The 21,186-nt window shown below is 44.8% G+C and overlaps 1 protein-coding gene across 1 annotated transcript in view; it reads left to right on the top strand.

The window, feature by feature from the left end:
• The window catches only part of FBLL1 (fibrillarin like 1), an 82,083-nt gene that overhangs the window by 40,480 nt on the left and 20,417 nt on the right, over positions 1-21,186 (top strand). The gene's annotated exons all lie outside the window — the stretch shown is intronic.

Here is a 21,186-nt window from a genome sequence, read left to right as displayed (position 1 = left end):
CGTCTTCAGGTTACAATCCCAGCCTTTTAGTTTAGGATATAAGACCCATCATGACTGGCCGCTGTGAACCTCTTTAGCTGCTTCTCTTGCAATTATATGCCCTGTATTACATGCTCCAATAAGAAAAATGCCTTATAGTAAACTGAGTGCATGCTATGCCTGATGCCTTCACCCCGTTTGCATGTGTAAGGCTCTCTTCTTGAGTTCCCATTGAACACCTAGGTATACCTTAAAACCCAACTCAGAAATTCCCTTCTCCAGAGAGAGGCTTCCTTTCTTCTCTGCTACTTCTGGTCCTTGTACAAGCTTCTACGTTGCACAAACACAGTGATCCATTTACCTGCCTGTCCCCTTCAATACCAGAGGAGCTCTTTGAAGACTAGGATTGTGACTTATTCTATCTGGTGTGCCCAAACCTCTCATGGGATCTAGCCCAGAATGGTGGCTCACTAATAATTAAATGGATGGGTTTGGACCTAAGTCCTTCAGAAGCAACCCGGAAACTCTCATCCTTCTGGAAGCTTACAGCAATCAATAATTATTGACAACAAAGGCATTTTCATGGTGTGAATCATTGCATTTTATGGGGCTAGTGTTGAAGAGAGTATGACTTGAGAGCCATCATGTACTTCCTAACGCCATGTTTAATCAGGGCCAATTCTAATTAGAGCTGGCCCCTTCCTGGGCCACCTACGAGAGTGCATGCATCAGGCTTTGACCAGGTCAGAGTAGAGGGCAATAGTTGCAAAATAGACATCACAATCAGGCAAAATTAGGTTGTGATGTCTGGTTGGTTGTGCAATTTTGGAGTTGTAATCTTACCTGTCTCTGTCTTGGTTTCCTCATCTATGAAATGGGGTTAAAAATGGTTCCCACACCTCTCAGCCTCTGTGAATATAAAATGACTTCCCGTGTTGAAAGTGCTTGACATAGCACCTGGCACATGGTAGCGAAGGGGTGGCCTTGGTGGTGACGAGTAGAGAACAAAGCATGCATGCCGAGATTCGCACATCCATGTAAATGTCCTGTCTGCCCTCACTAGCACTCACGAGCACACTAGATTAGGGTGTCTGTTTGACCCTTTAAAACTAGGACTTTTGTTCATAGCATTCATCATGGCACTATTTCTATTACATTTGGTCTGACTTCCTTGGTCAGCTCAGAAAGCTCCTAAGGAACAAGGACACTGTCCTTTAATCGTCAACTCTTAGCACAGTTTCCAGCACATAGAAAGGTCTCACTGAGTATCCAAATGAAGGAGCAAACCTTTCTGATCACTGCGTGGATGTCCATGTGTTTGCGTGTGTATGTGTAAGAGGCCTGTCTGATGAGGGTAGAAGTGAACACTCTGTGTTCTCTGATGGAGAATGGACCAATGTAACAGGCGACGTAAGTGCACATAAGGACAGGCCCCTGTGCCACAGGATTTTTAAGGCTGTCACTGCCTCAGGCTGTGAGGCCAGTATATATGATAAGAATAGTTTGCATAGTTCTACTTTGGAAATTGGACTGTAAAAGCATAGCCAACTAACCAGCAAGAATAGCTTTCTGGAGCTGAGAGCCTCATGAAAATTCCAAAAGTGAGGAGAGTTCAAAAAAAAAAAAAGTTTTTCTTGATGGCTTTGAAAAGCAGGATTTCACCAAAAAAAACCCAAAAACACCTCAATATTCTCTTCATCTGTGGTACAAACGGACACTTCCTGTGCATAGAAGGAGGAGCCAGAAATAAACGAGGCGCTTCATAGGAAGTCGCTGGGTAAGGGACAAGGAAGAGCGAGGGGCACCGTGTGGAGGCCAAGCCTCCCTCAGGCCTCCCACAGGCAGGTGTCACCCACAGCTCTTTGTTATCAGCTCCCAGTAAGGTGTGGAGCTTGAGGGGGGTTGCGAATCAAGCACCTCACGGAGCACACTGTTTTCAGTTCAGCTGACATTTCTCTTCATAGCAAAATATGCTCCATGAAGGTAGGTTTGCATTATTGTACATTTTGATGCAATCTGTCACTGCCTTAGGCTTAGACCAGTAACCGTTCACTGACCAGCTTCTTTGAGCCACACTGGTACAGAGCACGGACCTTGAAATCAGACAGAATTCACTCTACCACTTGAGCCAAGTCCTCTGAGCTCTCTGAGCTTCCTCATTGAAATCTGGAAAATGGAGGTTCATTCATGCTTAACAAAAATTTTGAGCGTGTACTATATGCTCAGCACCTGCACCATGAGCAGAAGGTATTGCAGTGGCTGATAGGGTTCCCGCTTTCAAGGGGTCTGCAGATAAGGTGAGATAATTGCAGCTTATCATGAACTTCATAAACACTGTTAAGGAAATCTGCTCTCTGATGCTTCCTAACAGATTAGATGACTAGGGAGGGTTGACTTGAGAAGTTTAAGAGGCCACCAGCTATGCAGAGCACTCAAGGATGAGTGTCCCAAGCAAGCAAAGGCTCTGAGGTGTGTTGGGGAACCAAGAGGTTTGCAGCGGAGTGAGAATGTAGTGGCTGAAAAAATGACTCTTACTGGAAATTACTGTTTGACTACCACTATGGGAACATAAGCCTTTGATTATAGGAACATAACATTCTAAACAAGCTTTCTGCTTCTGTAACCCCACGTACACACCTGACCTGTGAGTTGACAGGTAGTGAATAGAAGAAAAATAGACTTGTGTTTAGACAGAATGAAGAATGGGATTTGGGGCTTAAAAACCCTGTACCTCTACATTTTGGGGCTGCTTAATTTGAGGTTTGCGTACCCCTGGCAGACCCAGCTGGCTGAATAAAGAGTGTGTTTCCTATAACTTACTGAGTTCTGGTGGTCCGTGTGTCTTTCAGGGGCTGGCGGCTACAACAAGAGAAGTGAGGTAGAAGGTAGGGTGAGGTGACAAAGTCAGAGAGGAGCAACTTTTTACAGAGCCTAGTAGGATACAGATAGTTTGGATTCCATTCTAAAAGGAATGCGGCCCCTCTGGAGGGTTTTAAGCCAGAACATAAAGTTTCTCGTAAACCAGGTTAAAGAGTTTGGACTTTGTCCGAAGAACCACAGGGACCCAGCAAAGACTTAAAAACAGAGGAGTGTCAGGATTAGAACCACATTTTAGAAAGTTAAGTGGGTCTATGGTAAAGATAACAGTTTAGGCAAAGAGACGGCTAGGGAAAGGTGTGGTGACAGAATGACTAAATGTTAAGTGATCGAATTAACATCAACCACTAGATCACGAGCTTCCTTATGGTGGGAACCTCCACTTCTGGCTTTGGCTGTTACATAGCACAAACTTTAGATCTTTGTGCAAGTCAACTTTGAATGAATATTCAACTAGCTGAATTGACTAGCTAACAAAATCAGACTATATCCTCCATCCATTCAGAAGCCAAGTCTTCACGCACAGTGCTGATCTTGTTCACAGTGTAGAGGTCTGTTTCCTTTACCTCATTTGCTTTAAATCCTCATACCCACTGTTTACCTTCATACTCACTGATGTTCAAGGTCAGAACATGGGTCATTTTCCAACAGGAACCGAACTGGGCCACTTTACAGCTGGAACCAAACAAAATGCCCAAACCTTGTTTGAAATGTCTGTTTCCAGTCATCCAGCCCCAGAGACTTTGCACAAGGCAAGCTGGCACTTGGCCCGCCGGCTTAATAGGTTCGTAGTGCTCTTACGTGAGAGGAGGCCTGTTCATGATCAGAGGCCTCGCTAGTTGACAGTGCCTCGACCAATATTAAGTAGCAATACTGAGAGAGATTTATTGAGCAACTCCTCTGTGCCAGGCACTGGTCTCATACCATCCAGTTCAGGCTTGAAGTCCAAGATCCCATCTCCTATATCACTTCTAGGTATGGTTGACGTGCCTTTAGTGTGGTTCCTTAGCTGCAGCTCTTCAAGAATGATCCTTTTTGATCTGAGTATCTGTGAGCTAAAAAGGCAAATTATCTGTCTTCCATACCCGACATACAATGGTGGGATAGGCATCAGAGAACCACAGTAAACATATTGCAGGTGCCTGGATTAGGGTCCAGTTCTATTCAGTGATTCTCTGCAGCTCTGCCTTTCAAGTTCTTGGTTCCACTTTCTGGATTTCACCGTCCTTTGCCACAGAAGCTAACCTGTGTTCGCCCCAAGTAGTTTCTGAGCCTACTTCCTGTCCATAGAAGTTCTAGAATCCAAAGCCGTCTTTTCACCCTGCACTATATCTCCTCTCTGGCTTCAAGCCAATTCTTAAAAACTTTGAGATTTTTTTTATGATCCTTATCAGAGTTCCTTCCATTGAGAAGTAAGCCATGACCACAAATCTCTTTGGCTCAGATAAGCTTTTATTCTACCTGAGGTGCCTTTTCAGGCTGAGGAGGGACAATACTCTTAAGAATCTTGGAAATCTTGCTTAGTAAAGGGACAGCCAGGAACACCCTTAAGCTCTTTAGAGGAATTTTGAAAAGGTTAATGAAGTACCTCCTTAAACCTTTCTAAGCTCCTGAAAGCTGTTGTGTCTAACCTTTGCCAGGAAGCCATTTTAACTTGAGAAGTTTACCCTCTGGAGAGGTTGGGAGTGAGAAGTAGATTTATTTTCAAATCTAGACACCTCTGACTCTTTCACATACCCTATAAATTTTGCCTAAAAACCAGAAAAGTTCTTTATTTTTTTTTAGTTGTACTCTCTCCTTTGCATTTTACAGTAGGCAGATTGGCCAGATCATTCATGTTTGTTGTGGAATATTTCCTACTTTTTGCATTACAGCAAAAAACACTGTCACCACACACCTTCCAGCACCCACAAGGATCCGTCCCCAGACGCATTTTCCTCACTTTAAGTCACCATCAAGGCCCTTTAGACTTTCAATAACATGCTCTTGGAGGCCCCTCTAGCTTTTGTCTGCTGGCCAAACACAGGACAATTGTGACACTGTGATTTAGAGTAAGAAACGTATATTCAGTCTTTGGATATTGGAAGAGAGGGGACTGTAATAATGTCACATGTTTGGGTTTCTGTTATAACTTTCAATACCCAAGTCTGTTCTAGTTATCTATTGCCATGTACTGTTAAAAAGAAACAACAGGCCAAAATAGAGTCACTTTTGCTAAGCCATCTCACCAAACCAAAGCTTAAAAACTAACCTAATTGCAGTTTCAACCTCTCCCAGGAATGGAATTTTAAACCAATCAGTCCAGAATTTCTTGATCCAGTACTAGAGAGATAATTAGCATGAGGAAACCCTTGCCATTCCCTCACCCTCAAAAGATGACCTGGCCTAAAAATAGTCTGTTCGTTTGTTTGTTTGTTTTTGCAAATAACTCCCCCGCCACACCCTTCCGCCTACAAAAACCTTCCATTTTGTATAATTACTTGGAGCACCCTTCTAGTCGCTAGATGGGCTTCTGACCAATCCATGAATTACTTAATAAAGCCAGTTAGGTTTTCAAATTTACTTGGTTGAATTTTTTTTTTAACAGTAATAAATCATCCAAAACATAGTTGCTTAGAACAATTTTATTTTTGTTGCTCACCGTCCCCAGCCTCCACAAAGCTCGTTTAGCCAGAGTCATTTTGAAGGTTAGCTGAGGCTACACCAGTCTGATCCCTCCCCTGGGAATGTGTGACGAGGCTATTGACAGACCAAGCTAGTTAACCAAGAGCCTGGCTGAGAGGCCACGGGGACTTTCAGAGTCCAAATGGAGCTGAGGCTGGTGTATTGGACCATACGCAAGTTGGGAGAATAAACAAAGAAGCAGAGACCATAGAGAGTGTGGGGTGCCCTGATTCCCGGTGGCTTTCCAGACTCAGGATCCTGCCTGTGCTTTGTTTCCAGAATGCCTCTCCGTTCTAACCATCAGCTTCCATTTCGACTGGAGTTGGCGGGGGGAGGTTTCTGTTCCTGGCATAGGCAACATCTCGCCCAGTGATTTCAGCAGCAGCCGGGTCTGCTGGTCCACCCTGGCCCTGGCATGGGAAACAGCAGGCGGGGCCAGATCCGATAGTGCTGAGAGGCTGGAGCCTTTCCACGTGGGCCCCGGCGGCAGGGCAAGCGCCGTGGTTTTGGTGGCTCATAGCTGGAACATACTCACCCTTGCCTGAGGGAGAGGAAAGGGCTTCTGTTTCCAGTGGTTGCTCCATAGCAAGAAATCTGATTTGCGTAGAAACTGAATTTGCATGGAATATCTATAGATTTATCTATAGATTGTGTTACAGAACTATAAAAATCTCTTAAAAATTTCTACGAAGGCCTTGGTTTATACTTTACATAAGTTTGAGAAAAGGTCAGTTCTTTATGTTAAATATTGTGGTGGTGAGGATAATGATTTCATTGGAGGTGAGGGCTTTTTCTTGACATCCTGCTTCCAGAGCCTGTCGGGCAGGCCCAGCCTGGCTATCCAACCCTCTCTTGTCATGTTCTCCCTCGCTCACTTCCTGGCCTCCCGTCACTCCTTAACTGCCAAGCTCCTTCGGAGCCTTTGCACTTGATGGTCCCTTTGCCTGGAACATATTCTGTCTTAGTCAGGTTGGGCTGCCATAACAAAGCACCGCAGACTGGGTGGCTCAAACAACAGAAACTTACTTCTCACAGCCTGGAGGCGGGCAAGTCCAAGATCAAGTTCCTGGCAAAGCAGGCTTGGTCCTTAGGCCTCCTCTCTTGGCTTGTCGGTGGCCCCATCTCCCTGCATGCTCACATGGCCTTTCCAAGGTGCCCGTGCACAGAGGGGTGGGGAGAGCAACATCTCTGGTTAAAAAGGTGTCCTCCTTACGAAGACACTTAATCCCATTGGGTCAGAGCCCTACCTTCAAAACCTCATCTCACCTTAATCGTTTCCCTAGAGGTTCCATCTCCAAATACAGCTGCGCTGGAGGATAGGGCTTCAGCATGCGAAGAACACAGACATTCAGTCCATCACACTCCCCCGTTTGACCTACCCTTGGTTTTGTCCTTAACTTGATTCAGCTCTTCGTTATCTGCAATAATATCTCCTCCGCCCCCTCATCTTTTTCTGCTACTCTCTGTCCTTTGCTTTTCTTCTTAGCATTTAATGCTACTTAAAATCATTCTCTTTTCGGTCCCCACTTCATAGATGTGTTAAGGATGAAATGAGCCGGCTTGAATAAAGTATTCACTCAACAGATGTTTACCGAGTGCCTACAACATGCCCCCGTTCCAGGCTCTAGGGTTGCAATGGCGACACAAAGCACACACACTTCCTGCCCTCAGGGAGCCCTATATACCAGGTGTGGTGCTGAGAGTTTCACTTAGAATGGTTTGTTTGATCTTCATTAAAATCCTATGACATAGAGTCTATTGTTGCTGATTTTGTGGAAGGGACGACTAAGGCCCCAAGTGGACTGTAAGCCACTTCTTGAAAACTGTTTCAGAGCTCGCTGGAGCTGGGTCTTGCAGCGTGGTGCCGTAGCGGATGCTCCTGACCACTGCACCAATCACGTGGACAGCGCGGTAGGGCACAAAGCGTGTTCGAGGGGAAGAACAGAGTCCTGTGGCTGTAACCTCAGTGTCAATCCTGATTCTTCCCGTTAGCCGTCAGGATAACCCAGAAACACGCTTCACTACAAACTGTGTGCTCAGGACTGACGACGCGAGGCATTCCCGAGAATGTGATAAAGATCATGGCCATGGGATTCCTTTCCCTCGGCGTATGTGACAGAAGATCCAGCCGGGGCCTCAGAGGCAGACAGACCTGAGGTCGCATTCTTGCCGTCGCTTACTGCCCTCGGAACCTTGGGCAGGTTCTTGAGACTCAGTTTGCTAGTCTACGAAATGGAGGCAATAATCCCTCCTTGGTAGAGTTTTAAAATATCCCTGTGAGTAGAGGTTACTTAATGGTAGCTGGTTTTTATTTTTGTTTTCACAGTGTATTTAAACTATACTCTGATTTTTTTTTTTTAAATTACTGACCTGTACAGAGGAGTGAGTTGTGTAAACTGATCACCTGAAAGCAGCTTTTCTCCAGTCCCCCCGAGTGCCTCCAGCCGGCCAGCCCCGTCGGTTCCCAATTCCCTTTCCCCTGACAGGAGCGTCTTTGGGACTGGCAGCCCGCCAGGGTCCTGGGAGGTCAGAGGAGCTCGAGTCACACAGCATACCATGTGCCTTCTTTCTCTCTCTGCCTCCAGTGTGAACAGGAGGGTGTCTGGATCCGCCTTAGGGAATGGGGTACGGAAGAAGCGAGAAGAGGGGACAAGGAAAACCGTGGACTTGAATCCAGGTCATCCCCAGCTCTCATGGGAGCCCCAGAAACCACCTTTTTCGTCCTCTTTAAGGCAGGACAAAAATAGAATCTCGCTGCCCTTGGGCTCGTGCGACCATATGGAACCAGGCTCTTTGCTGTGGGCGCTAGGAAGGCATCTGTGGATTTCGCCTGCTCGATATGCATTCTCACTTTCAAAAGTAATTTGACTGTTTTTCCTTTGGGAAGCCAACCTCTTCTTGCTCTCAGGCCCTGTTCCAGGTCCAGGCCTGGCAATCAGCATGTCCCTTTCCTCTGGCCACGGTGATTGGATCAAGCATGGTGGTATGCTCCAAAACGGGACCGACGAGGCTCACATTTGGTGCTTTTATTGGCCTCCCTTTCGGTCAGGGATGTTGAACCCTGGGGATGTAAGCCTGCTTCTGCTTCAGCCCTCTACAGGGAGCTTGCCACGGAGTGAAGCCTAGGAGACCAGAGAGACCCCACGCTCATTTCCCCCATCTTGTCAGGCTTAGATTTTCAGTTACATGAGCCAATCAATCCAGTTCCTCCTTTCTTTCTTTCCTTAAATCAAGCTGATTTTGGCTTTTGACATTTGGATTCAAGCGAGTCCTCAGTAATTGATCTGACTTTGTGGAGCTGGAGTGAGGCAGCCAGGATGTGAGGGTCTGGAGCCAGGCCCCAGCGGAAGCTCTGAGGGAGACCAGACGTGCTCACCCCTGTCAGGAGGGGCTGTCACAGGGCTGCTTGTCTAGTCCAGTCGGTGCTCCGGTTAGTAGCTTGTCTAGTGCTATTGGAGCAGAGCCAGACCAAAGAGAGGTGGTTACAGAGGAACAGATAGATGGTAAGGCTGTTATTTCCAGTAGTAGCGGCTGGAGGAAATAGGTGGAAGTTCCTCATATGGGGTGACAGCACTGTCACCAGAGCTGTCCGATACCAGGAGTGCTCATTGGGGGTGGGGGGAATAGATGGGGTGCAGCTCTGGACTGACTTTGACCTCCCTTTCTGTTTTGAAAGTTTCCGATTGGACGCAAAATGTGCGACAGCATCGTTTGTCTGGCATATGTGTAAATAAGCCACTGTTTCACTCACAAAACGTGCCTTTTTGTGAGGACCGTGTCTCGTTCGCACCCCCAGCTCCAGCGCAGCACAGTGTGGGCAGAGGCCGAGTTGTCCAGTGACGAGAAGCAAAGGCCCAGGAGTCTCGTCCCGGGTCTGCCACTTGCCAGATGAGTGACCTTGGGCGAGAGTCTGTGTCCTCTCTGTAACACGCGGATCCTGTCACCTCCTGCATAGGCGTGACCTGCGGAGTGACCAGAAGGCAGGGCGAGCACTTGCCTGACACGTGGGTGGTTCTCAGGAAGCGGGAGCTGTCAGCATGAGGCGTTCAACCCCCGCCTGAAGAGTGATGGGCAAAGGTGCGGGACAAGCCCGGTCCCACCCTGCCTCCTGGGTTCCGAGGGGAGCTCAGGATGCACAGGGAAGAAGGAAGGTGTGGGAGCCGGGCGGGCCGGATTCTGCTGTGACTGGCAGGACACGCTGCTGTCTCTCGCTGCTTTCATGTTTTGTTTTTTCTAGCTTTTTTCTTTCAGATTAAATTGGTGTGTATTTTATGTCAGGTTCTCAGAAACTAAGTCTGGGCCGAGGATAGGGACGCTGTTCCAGTGATTTATTGGGGGCAGTACTCTGAGGAGAAGGGGAGTGAGCAGGACTGCTTACCTAATTTGTGGGGTCCAGAGAAAAAATGAAAATGAGGACCCCCTTGTACTGTTAAAGATATAAATCTTTTTTTTTTTTTAATTTCTCAATTACAGTTGGTGTTCAGTATTTTATATTTGTTTCCGGCGTACAGCATAGTGGTTAGACGTTATATACTTTGTGAGGCTCCGCCCCGGCACGCCAGTCCCGGCGGAGGAAGTCGACCGCTCCGACCCACAGAGGGAGGAAGGCCGGAGGGTGCCGCAGCCTCTGCGCTGGGGTGCCTAGGTGCCTGCGCGGGGCGCGGGTGAGATGCTCGTGCTCGCCGCACAGCCAGATAAATGTGCCGAGGGCAGGGTCAGCCACCACCACGCTTTGTCCTGCGGAGCGTGCGTGTACTCAGGCCCCTACCGGGGTCAGAGGGCCGCAGTGGGCAGCCGGGCGGAACGTGGGCCATCGGCGCAGGGGAGTGGGGAGGCGGCGGGAGGAGGCACTAGTGACCTGTGAACCAAGGCTCCAGGTGCCTGTGCGTCTCTGTCGTCTCGGCTTCCGTAGGACTCCGCTTACAAAACAGACCCAAAGAGAAACTTAATAGCAGCTTCAAGGTGGGCAAGTGCAGAGCATTGCACCTCAGATACGAGGCGCTTGCGAGCGCTGGACCCCGTGCGACTGCTTTGGTCCTGTGTCCAGGAATATCGCTGGCCCCATTTCTGGCTCATCCAGTCTTGATCTCTTCCGATTGTGTATTTTAAGAAGTACTCCGGTTGACTGTTTTCTAATTTGTGCCCAAGGTTACTATGTCTGGTGAGGCATCTACCTGGTCCCAGGTCAAGGACCCCTGGCCATCATTCCAACCTTGTTTCTTACGGCTCAGTGTTTCCATTGGTCTTTGCTATTTTGGAATTTTATTATCCGGAATAATAAAATTACTGTCTCCTGTAGAAGACGGCCACCACTGAGCCTCTCATGATCTGGTGTCCCCTCCCCAGCACGTTTCTTGTCTTGCAGTGGTGTGTCCTCGAGGCCTTCCCAGGGAACGTGGCCAGCTGGGGGCCTGTCCCCGCTCATGCAGCAGGCCCACTCCCCTGGGCCTCTCGAGCCTGCCCTCCAGTGTGCATTGTTCAGTTTGGCTCGTTGCTTGTGCCAGTCTTTCGGGCGCATCCCACCAGGATGCCGGGACCATCCTCTGGGCCTCTTGCCGGGGTATTGAACCCTGTGCCACTGGCGGAGGCCCTTCCATGTCTACAAACGCTGTTCTCCAGCTTATGTGTCGCCCGCCTCGATCCGTCAGCATCGGGATCCTCCACAGGCACTGCCCTCCACTTTGGGTCTGTGCTCGTTGGCCGGTTCTGGTCTATAGCCCCTTTCTTTCCTCAGCATGACTAGCTCTTCCTGGGTTGGTCCATGCTGGAGTTTTGCCCTGGTTATCAGTCCGGTGGCCAGAAGAGGAAATGGAGTAAGTCCCTAGGAGGGCAGGCATCGCTTTGTAAAGCATCTGTTTCATTTTCCTGCAGGCCGGGGTGGGGAGGGCTTCTATCTTCCAGCAAAGGAACAGGGACACTTCTGCAGGCCCAGCGGGTTCAGGAGAATCTGGGTCTGTCTCTTCAGAGAGGCCCTCCCAAGAATCAGGGTCCCCTCCTTCCCTCGTAGGGCCTTGTCGTCGGTGTAACGGGATGTGCCTGTCGGAGAACTGGCATTCTTTGAAGTTCTGCCACTCGTACGGTTCAGTCCTGTGCCTGTTCCTCACCTCTGTCAGCCCCCCAAATGCAGGGGATAAGGGTCTCTCTAAATGCTGCCAAGCAGGCCCTCTGAAATTGCGGATCACTGAGTCTTTTTTCTCTTCAACAAATCAGTGGTGCAGGAGCCACCCAGTCCCGCAGTCTGTTGGGCCAGCCCTTCCCCCAGACCGCTAGGTTAGCACAGCACGGCCGGCTGCTGCGACCCGTTCACCGCAGCTGAACGTTAGCGGTCGCACTGCCGAGCGTGCAGAATTTGCTCCCCAGGGCCCTTCTATCGACCGCTGTGGGCTGGTTTCCTGAGAAGCAGAACCCGAGATGGGGCTCATTGTTCACATGATCTTTTGAAGAAGCTAAAAAGGAGAAGGGGAACAAGCATGTAAGACGAGGCTGGTGATAAGCTAAGCAAGAACGTGGTCTCAATGGGGGTGGAGCGTCAGCCAGACCCCGGGCGTCCTCTCTGGGCAAAGAGCACAGTCCATGTCGTTCTCTCCTTCTCAGAAACCTGTCTCGGGAAGAGCAGATCCTCAGCCCTTAGGGAAAACAAGCTCCAAGAAGTGGTTTGGCCTTTGGCCCAGTTTCTCTAGAAAATGATTTCCATCTTAAAGATATTTTGATTCATTGTCATGCGTATCACTGATGCCATCTCTGCTGGGGTGGCTGTTGGCATGGGGACCACGAAGAGGCCTGGGAAAATGGTCGTGCAGCCAAGTGGCCTGCCGGATCCTGTGCTTGAACGGTCACGGCCGCCACAGGGATTGTGTCTTTGTCTCTGCCTCTCCTTGATTCTTGGGACGTTCGCCACATGTTCACTGATTGTGGACCGACCTAGAGAATCAGTATGCAACCTTGAAGACTTGGGATGTAAACACTGATGTTCTTTTTTTTCAAACATGTTTCGGGGGGGGGGAGGGTGCATGAAAGGCAGGCATGGCAGGAAGGAGGAGGGTGTGGTGGTTCGGAGCCTGCGGTTCAGGATCAGGCAGACCCGGGCTGGCATTCCAACAGCGCATCTGCAGAGTGGCATGACCTTGAGCATGTGACCTAACTTCTCTGAGCCTGGTTTCTCTTCTGTTAAGTGCGGGGGACACCTGTATCTACTTCATAGGGCTGATATGAGGATCAAATGAGATAATGCATGCAGTAGATTTAGCACCCGGCATCCAGCGACTGCATAGTAAATCGCTGTTATTGGTAGTGGAGCGCTATCTAAACTTTTTTTGGGCAGTACGTATTCTGATAGAGTAGAAGCAGCCAGCGTTTTGAAATCTGAGAGAATTCGCTTCCATTTCTAACTCCGCCACTTTCTGGCTACGGGCAACTCCCTTCCCCTCTCTGAGCCAATGTTTCCTCATCGGCCAAGAAGGAGTAACATACCTGCATTTTGGTGAAAAAAGCATCCAGTCCAGACTATGGCTCACACTTGGCACTCAGCTTAATGCCAGTTCTCTTTCTTCTTCCTGCTTCACAACAACAAGATATTTCAGCCGTGCCTTTACTTTTCCACATTGGGTTTGAAGCCAGAGTTGGCAATTAGGTTTTTAAAGTTTCCCAAGGATAAGAAGGCAGGCATGGAGTGAGAGCATGAGGGGCATGAGGGGCATGCCCACTTCGGAAGGCAAAGCACTCCTGCATTCAAAAAAGAAGCTCAGCGTTAGTTGGAACAGGAAAATGCAGATTAAATAAGCAAAGACAGGAAGCTCTGGGATGCCAGGAGCGGTGACTGATCGTTAGGAGTGTCTGCTCCTCTTAACCCTTGGCCACAATGATGACGACGCTGGCGGCTTGTGCACTTAGTCCTCATTCTTACCTCTGTGCCCCATTTATTTTAATTTTCTTAATAACCCCAAGACGGAGATATAGTTATCTCCATTTTATAGATAAGGAAGGGTGAATCTCAGAGAAGAACACTTTCAAGGTCATGAGCTGGTGAGAAGCACACTGGTCTTGGAATCAGAGTGAGTGCAGAGCCCCAGGCGGTGACAGCACCCCGTTCGATCATGAGCTTCCCAAGAGTCAACCCTCCGAGGAGGTGCCCCGAGAGGGCTTCTCTGAGAAATATCGAAACCCTTACCACTCACAAAACGGCGTTTGCCTAGGAGCTAAAATTTTCTTCTAAGGGGAATAATTTTGAAACGATCTTCCATCTTGCCTGTAAGATTTATTTTTAATGATTGGAGAAATGCTTAGTTTGTATGGTTAGTAAACTAGACACAAAATTATCCCTACAATAGTAAGATTTCAATGTTGAGAAGAAAAAAAGTCACTTAGGAGAAAGAAAATGTTAACAGTGTTGTCTCTGGTTATTTGGGAGGATTATTCTTCTTTACATTTTTCAAAATTTCTGCAATTTTCATTTATTATGTTGTTAATCAGGAAGAGAAAGTTTAAAGATAATTGCGGAAAATGGTCTTCCATGTTGTTAGTGATCAGAGCTCTACAGTTGTGTGGAAAACAAACACTTCTGAAACCAAACTGTGCAGATTGGGGGGTCAAAAACCATTAGACACCTTTCTTGTCTGTTAACATCGGCTAGAGATTCACAAGTTAACATGCCTTTACGACCAGATGTTTGCCCCACCGATGACGACTAACGTACCTTCAGATCCAGTGAGCTCTTCTCGCAGGCGCAGCCCGAGTGTGGAGTGACCCGGCACTCGAGGCCTGGCACGCCGAGGTGGGGGGTCGACGCGGAGGAAACGGCACGTTTCCGTGTAGACAAAACACCTGGGAGAATGGCAGGCCACTTCTCACTAGCCGGTTTTCAGTACGGCCCCAGAATTCTCCTCACCTTAGAGATCGTAAATGAACAGCAGCAGCAGCAACAAAAACCCCTTGTTACCTGTAACCGAAAGTTTTAAGCTCAAATACTATCATAAAATAAATAAATAAATAAATAAATAAATCACTTAAGATTATTTTTCAATGCACCAAACACTTCTCAATACTGGGATATAACAGTAGGATGAGGTTTCAGTTCCCATAAAGCTTGCATTCTAGTTCTACGTCATTTTTAGTTAAGTCAATATACAGAGTTGTATTACTCTAGATAAACATTGCCCTTTGTTGAGCCAAAAATTATGCTCTGATATTTTTTTTTACAACTTTTTTTTCTTGTTGATGAGATACTTCAATATTTATCATTCGCTTAGTTTTCAAGGTACTTATTACTCTTTATTCCCAGTGCACCTACCAATCTGTCCAATGCTTAATACGATTTCTAAACGTTCCAGACGTCAGATAATCAATTCCCCCACCAACTCCCGGATACCTCTCTCTGCTACCCTACCTCTTCCTTCTCCACTCCGGACAGCTGATACTTTGTTGGACCCTCTGTTTCCTTGATCTTGCGCTTCCTCTGTATGACTGAATTCTCGAGTATTCTTCACTACCTTCCTAAAAAAAGAGAGCTTGGGAGACTTCCCATGACTGAGTATGTCACTGGGCATCCTTCACACTTGGTTCATAGTTTGTCTTTGTAACAAGGGTCTTGATTAAAAATAATTTTCCACCCAAACTTTGAAGCCTGTTGAAAAATCTGTTGCAATTATGACTCCCTTTGATTTGTAGGGGAATATATATATATATTTTTTCCTCTCTGTGTTCTTTTTAGGATTTTCTTTTTATCCCAGTAAAGTGATGTTTCTCAAAGATGAATTAAATTTATTTTGCGGGGTGCTTGGTGGGATTTTTGATCAGAAAACTCATATCCCTCAATTCTTGGAAATTTAAATTACAGCAATAGTTCCGTTGACTGACTACTATTTAATTGCCTTGCTAGATTAACCTACACCCTCCATTCTCTGAAAAAATATGCTAATACCCATGACATACCGAGTGCTCATGGGGCAGGAGTACCCATAGCTTTTAATTCTATCAGTCGAGTTATATTTTTACCAATATCAGTCGGTCACATTTGTTCCCAAACCTGCTTGTGCCATTTGCACGCACTTCTGTAATTATATAAATTAGTTAAAAATTAATTCTAGAATAATTCAGCACTCAGATTGGCTTTATGTTCTTGCTCTTCTTTAAAGAAATTGAAAATCTTAGACAATGTATTCTAGGTAATACACTGATAATGGCGTAGAGATCCAGTTAGCTGATCTATACTCAAAGAAAAAGCCTTGGCATGAATCAAAAGCCTAATGAATGAATGCACATTTATGTGGTTTAAGGCAAAAATAAAACGGTTAAATCCTAACTTTAAAGTGTAGAAAGCTGGCAGACGCCACTTACCCAATAATAAAGTCGGCATCACCAGTACTGGGTGAAACTGTGTCATCCTGACGAGCTACACTGAGAAGAATAACCATGTTGCTGTATTGGAATTTCTGCCCAAAATGTAGAACATCAATCTAATCATAAGGAAACATGAGATAAGCACAAGTTGGATATTCCACAAAGTAACTGGCCCCCAAACTGAAAAATGTCGAAGTGAGGAATGGCAACGGAAGGCTGAATAAAGGGGGTCAGGGATACAGCAGCGAGAGGAGACGTGTCATCCTGGATGGGATCCTAACCTGGCAAAACTCGAATCTCTCTCAAAGATATTTTTAGGACAGTTGATAAGATTTGAATGTGGGCTGTGGAGTAGATAATAGTGACATGCCAGCGTTAAACTTCCCGATTTCGATAATGGGATGTGATAAGAGAATGTCCTTGTTCGGAAGTACACTCTGAGGTATCTAGGGCTGAATGAGCATGATGTCGCCAGCATACTTTCAGATGGTTCAGAAAAAGAATATGAAACAAATGTAGAGAGAATTATAGAGACAAAGCAAAGGGGCTAACTATAAGGAATTGCTAAATTTGGGCAAAGAGTATCTTTGTGTTACTCATGTAATTTTTCTGTAAGATTTCAATGAGATACAAATATAAAGTTATGAAAATGCTTACTGTAAGGATGTAGATTATTCTGATAATCTGCTATAACTGATTATCTAGATAATCAAATTTCTTTTTTATCGAGCAACCCTTGAGCTCCCAGCGCCGAGTAGAGAGTATGGTCAGAATTCCGGGGTCAAAGGTCGAGCATGGGAGAGGGGAGAGCAACGAGGCTGGAGAAAGGCAGGGGCCAGAGGGGGACGATGGAGCACGGAACTTAAAGGACTTGGACTTTCTGGCGAGCTGCCGAACGATCGCGAAGTAGGGGAGCCGTGCGACCCCGTTTGTGTTTAGAGCGATCGCTCCAGAAGCTGGCGCGCAGTGCCAACAGGAGAGGGAGGAAGGAGAAGGTGCAGGATTGAGGCTACGTAGCCACTGAGAAGAGGAATGAATAACGGGGTTTTGCATCACATTCGTGACCTTGGGCTAGAAAGAAGTGGAGGGATTCCAGGCCACTTGAGAGGCGGGATCATCGAATGGCGTAACCGAGTGACAGTGACAGCGTGGGAGCAGTGCAGGTTAACGGCGACGCCATTGCCCTGGTAGGCACTTCGGTAGGAGGGCAGGAGTGGGGAATGGAATGAGTGGGCAGGGCACGATGAGCTCAGTTCAGATCACGATGAATTTAAGGTCCGGGAGGTGTCAGAGGACTGGACATTTATGTGCAGGTGGTCACTCCCTCGGTTCATCCATGGCACACACAGAATGTGTATGTCCGAACCGATGAAGAATGGAAGTCATGCCAGATTGCTTTCCAGCTAAGTTGTACTGGTTTTCTCTCCCATCAGCAGTGCGAGAGGGCTGGCGAGGTCTTGTATATCCTTGCTGACGCTTGGTATTTTCTAGCGTCCTAATCCTTGTTGACCTGATGGGGCTCTCTAATAATAGTTTGCATTTCATTGTTTACTAGTAAAGTTAGGCTTGTTTTTTCTTTAATTGCTTGTTAGTCACTTGTGTTTCCTCTTCTAAAAATTCTTATGTGTCTCATTTTCTCATTCTATTGGGTTCCCTGTTCTTACTGATTTTGAAGAAGTTCAGTGTCTTGTTTATCTCTTGTCAGCTTTAAGTATTGCAACTGTCTTTTCCCAATTGGTCACCTGTGTATTTTGTCTAGAAAATCTTCAATTTTGGTGTAGTTGAATATAATAGTTCCCCCTGTGTGATGTCTGCTTTTAGAGTTTTAAGAGGTCCATCCTCACAGGTCACACAGATGTTATTTTTTATTAACTTTATAGTTATCCTTTCATATTTATGCCTTTAATTTTTTTTTTTTTGTAATTCACCATTACATATGGTCTATTGTACAGATCCAACCCGGTAGACTGGTTTTTCCAACATAATTTCTAAGAAAATCGGTCCATTTTTATTTATTATTCCCTAACAAATTTCTGTTTATACCTGGTCCTATTTCTGAGCTCTCAATTCTGGTCCATTATTTGACCCTTAATACCAACACACTGGACTTATTTATTGTAGTTTGAAATATGCCTTTAGGTCTAGTAACATCAATACCCCTTCTTTGCTTTTCTTTTTCAAAATTTCTTTAGCTATTTGTAGACATAAAATGTAGCAGTCACTTATAGGAAATATATTTGGTAAATCTTTTAAAAAGAATATCCATTATTCTGTTTTTTGAACAGTGGGTTTCTTTTTATTGGAACTAAAATAAAATTAATATTATATATGGATTTTTAAACCTTAATTTTGTTTACTGAACTTTATTTTTTATTCCTTTTTTTCCCTTCCTGCACTCCATTAAATTGAACTTTGTTCTGTTTATTTGAAATATATGCATTCTATTTTTAACAAAGTAAGACAAATATTTGTAGGTATCTTACCTAATAATTTCCTGAACTTATTAATATCACTATCTTCCTCCTGAACAAGACAAGCGTATTGGCATGCTTTCGCTTCCCTTATTTTTTTCTGTCATCCCCACTTCTCCATATCCTTCTCTTACCCTCCTACTTATGGTTATATTGTACAGAATTTCAGTTTTGAATTGTTAGGAATTGTTATGGTTAACTTTATGCATCGATTTGGCCAGACCACAGTGCCCAGATATTTGGTCAAAAGCCAGTCTAACTGTTTCTGTGAAGGTCTTTTTTTTAAAATTTAAATTTAATTTTTTTTTTTTTTTTAGATAAGATTAACATTTAAATCAGAAGGTTTTAAGTAAAGCAGATTATACTACATAATGTGGGTGGGCCTCATCCAATTAGTTGAAGGCATTCAGATAAAAAAGATGACGGTCCCCTGAGGAGGATGGAACGCTACTTCCAGACTGCCTCCAGACTTGAGCTGTAACATCAGCTCCTCCCTGAGTCTCCAGCATGCTGGCCTTCCCTGCAATTTGGACTTGCCAGCTCCCCCTGCATGAGCCAACTTATTAAAAATCAATCCTCCTTCCCTCCCTTCCTCCCTCCCCCGCCCCCGCCATGACTGTGACTTCTAAAACAATCAGTGTATCTTGTCAGTTTTTGTAGTTTATATACAAGGAATTATACAGTATGTTTTTTTCTGGATATGTTTTGTCTTATGCTCAACCCTTTTTTGGTTAAGATTCATTGATGTGGTTGTATGTCATTGTAGTATGTTCATTGTTGTGTAGTATCTTGTATAGTATTTCATAATGTGACATGCTATAATTTATCAATTTTACTTTTGATAAGCATTTGCGTATTTTCTGATTTCTTGTTTTTATTTGCTATTATGAATAGAACTACCATAAACATTCTAGTGCATGGCTTTAAATGAGAATAGGTACGAATTCCTGTTAAATATATCATTAGGGATGCAATTTCTGGTTCGTAAGCTATGCATATTTCAGCTTCGGTCAGTACTGCTAAACAGATCTCCAAAAGAGGCATGCCGCTTTACACCCCCTTCATCAACATGTGGGAGTTCCAGTTGCTCCACAGTCTCACCCACATATGATATTTTTCTATCTTTTTAATTTTAGCCTTTCTGGTCTGACATTGTGGGTTTTGTTTGCATTTTCCTAGTGACTAGCGAAACTGAGTGTCTTTTCATATGTTTATCAGAGGTTTGGTTACTTTCTTTCGCAAAGAGATCTTTTGTACCTTTTTCTATTGTCTTGTTGATCTCTTTCTAGTTATTAAGGTGGAAACTTAGGTTATTGATTGAAGCCTTTTTTTCTGATATTTCTGGTATTTAAAAGTATGCATTTCCCTCTAAGCATTGTTTTAGCTACATTCCATAAATTTTGATGTTAGGGTTTTGTTTTCATTCAGTTTAAGATGCTTTCTAATTTTTCTTGTAATTTATTCTTTGACCCATGGTTATTTAGAGATATGTTTAATTTTTAGATATTTGATGAATTCTCAGATTTCTGTTATTGATTTCTAATTTACTTCCATTAGAGATTAGAGAACACACTTTATATGATTTCAATCTTGTTATATCTATTAAAACTTATTTCATGACACCTAAAAATGATATTTTAAAAAATTTATCCAGGTTTTAATAGTTGCTATTAGTTTCAATGTTGGCCTGTTCCAACTTCCTACATCCTACCCAGAAGTGGAAGTTCTTTGTCTTATTTTAGTTAACAGTACACTTTGCTATGCTGTTTACTCGCCTTCATTTTGCATATGGCTTGCAGCATACCATACAGATTTGTTTCTCTTCTTGCTGGAACACTACCTATACAAAAGTATTTTCAAAGAGGATCTTTGAGTGCTCAAAATGAGACTTTTTATATAGATTAAAATTCTGGGTTTAGTGTTCTTTTCCTTCAAAACTTTTGAAAATATTGTTTCTCTTTATAAAAATATTATTCCCAATGGCCCCAAGTTGGGAACAACCTAAATGTTCATCAACAGGAGAACAGATAAATAAACTGTGATCTATTCATACGATGGAATTCCATGCAGCAGTGAGTGGTTCTTACTAGAGACACTGTTGCCTCCCAGGAGATATTTGGCAATGTCTGGAGATACTTTTTTGGTTATCATATCTTGTTAGGGTTGCAGGGGCAGAGGATTGCTACTGGTATCTAATGGGTAGAGACTGGGGATGCTTCCAAACATCCTGCAATGCCTAAGACAGCCTCCACATAACAAAGAATGACCTGGCCCACGACGTCAGTTGTGCCGAGGTTGAGAAACTGTTCTATATTCATGTGAATAAGCGAACGACTGTTTACATGGGTACATCCACATGGCGAGTCCCATCATGTCGAGCGAGAAGTCAGATATAAAAGGGTGTATACACTGTGCTTCTATTTATATAGAATTTAAAAACAGAGTAAACTCACTCATGCTGTTAGTAGTCAGAATGGGGTGATCTCCGGAGCGCGAACATCGATGGGCACGGACCAGGAAGACTTGTTGAGTGGTGCTCATGTTCTCTTTTTCGATATGGGAGTTAGTCACACTGATGTGTTCATATCTGAAGATCAGCTGCACCTTACGACTGGTGCATATATTTATTCACTATATGTATTAGTTGAATAAACATTTGCAAAATTCCATTGTCTGATTTTAAGAGATGATCGATCTATTCATTGGAAGCATTTACATTTTCTTGTTTTTGATATTCTGAGCTATATTCATTCTTGTCTATCACTCTGTAAAATCTTCTAAGATCTTGTTTCTTTTTAATTTTGGGGAAAAATTTAGTTATTCTTTTTTCAAATATTTTCTTACCTATCCTTATTTTTTT

The sequence above is a fragment of the Rousettus aegyptiacus genome, unplaced genomic scaffold, assembly GCF_014176215.1.
Source record: "Rousettus aegyptiacus isolate mRouAeg1 unplaced genomic scaffold, mRouAeg1.p scaffold_m13_p_7, whole genome shotgun sequence".
NCBI lineage: Eukaryota > Metazoa > Chordata > Mammalia > Chiroptera > Pteropodidae > Rousettus > Rousettus aegyptiacus.
Note: the sequence above shows the minus strand (reverse complement) of the source record. Positions and strands in the feature narration are given on the sequence as shown.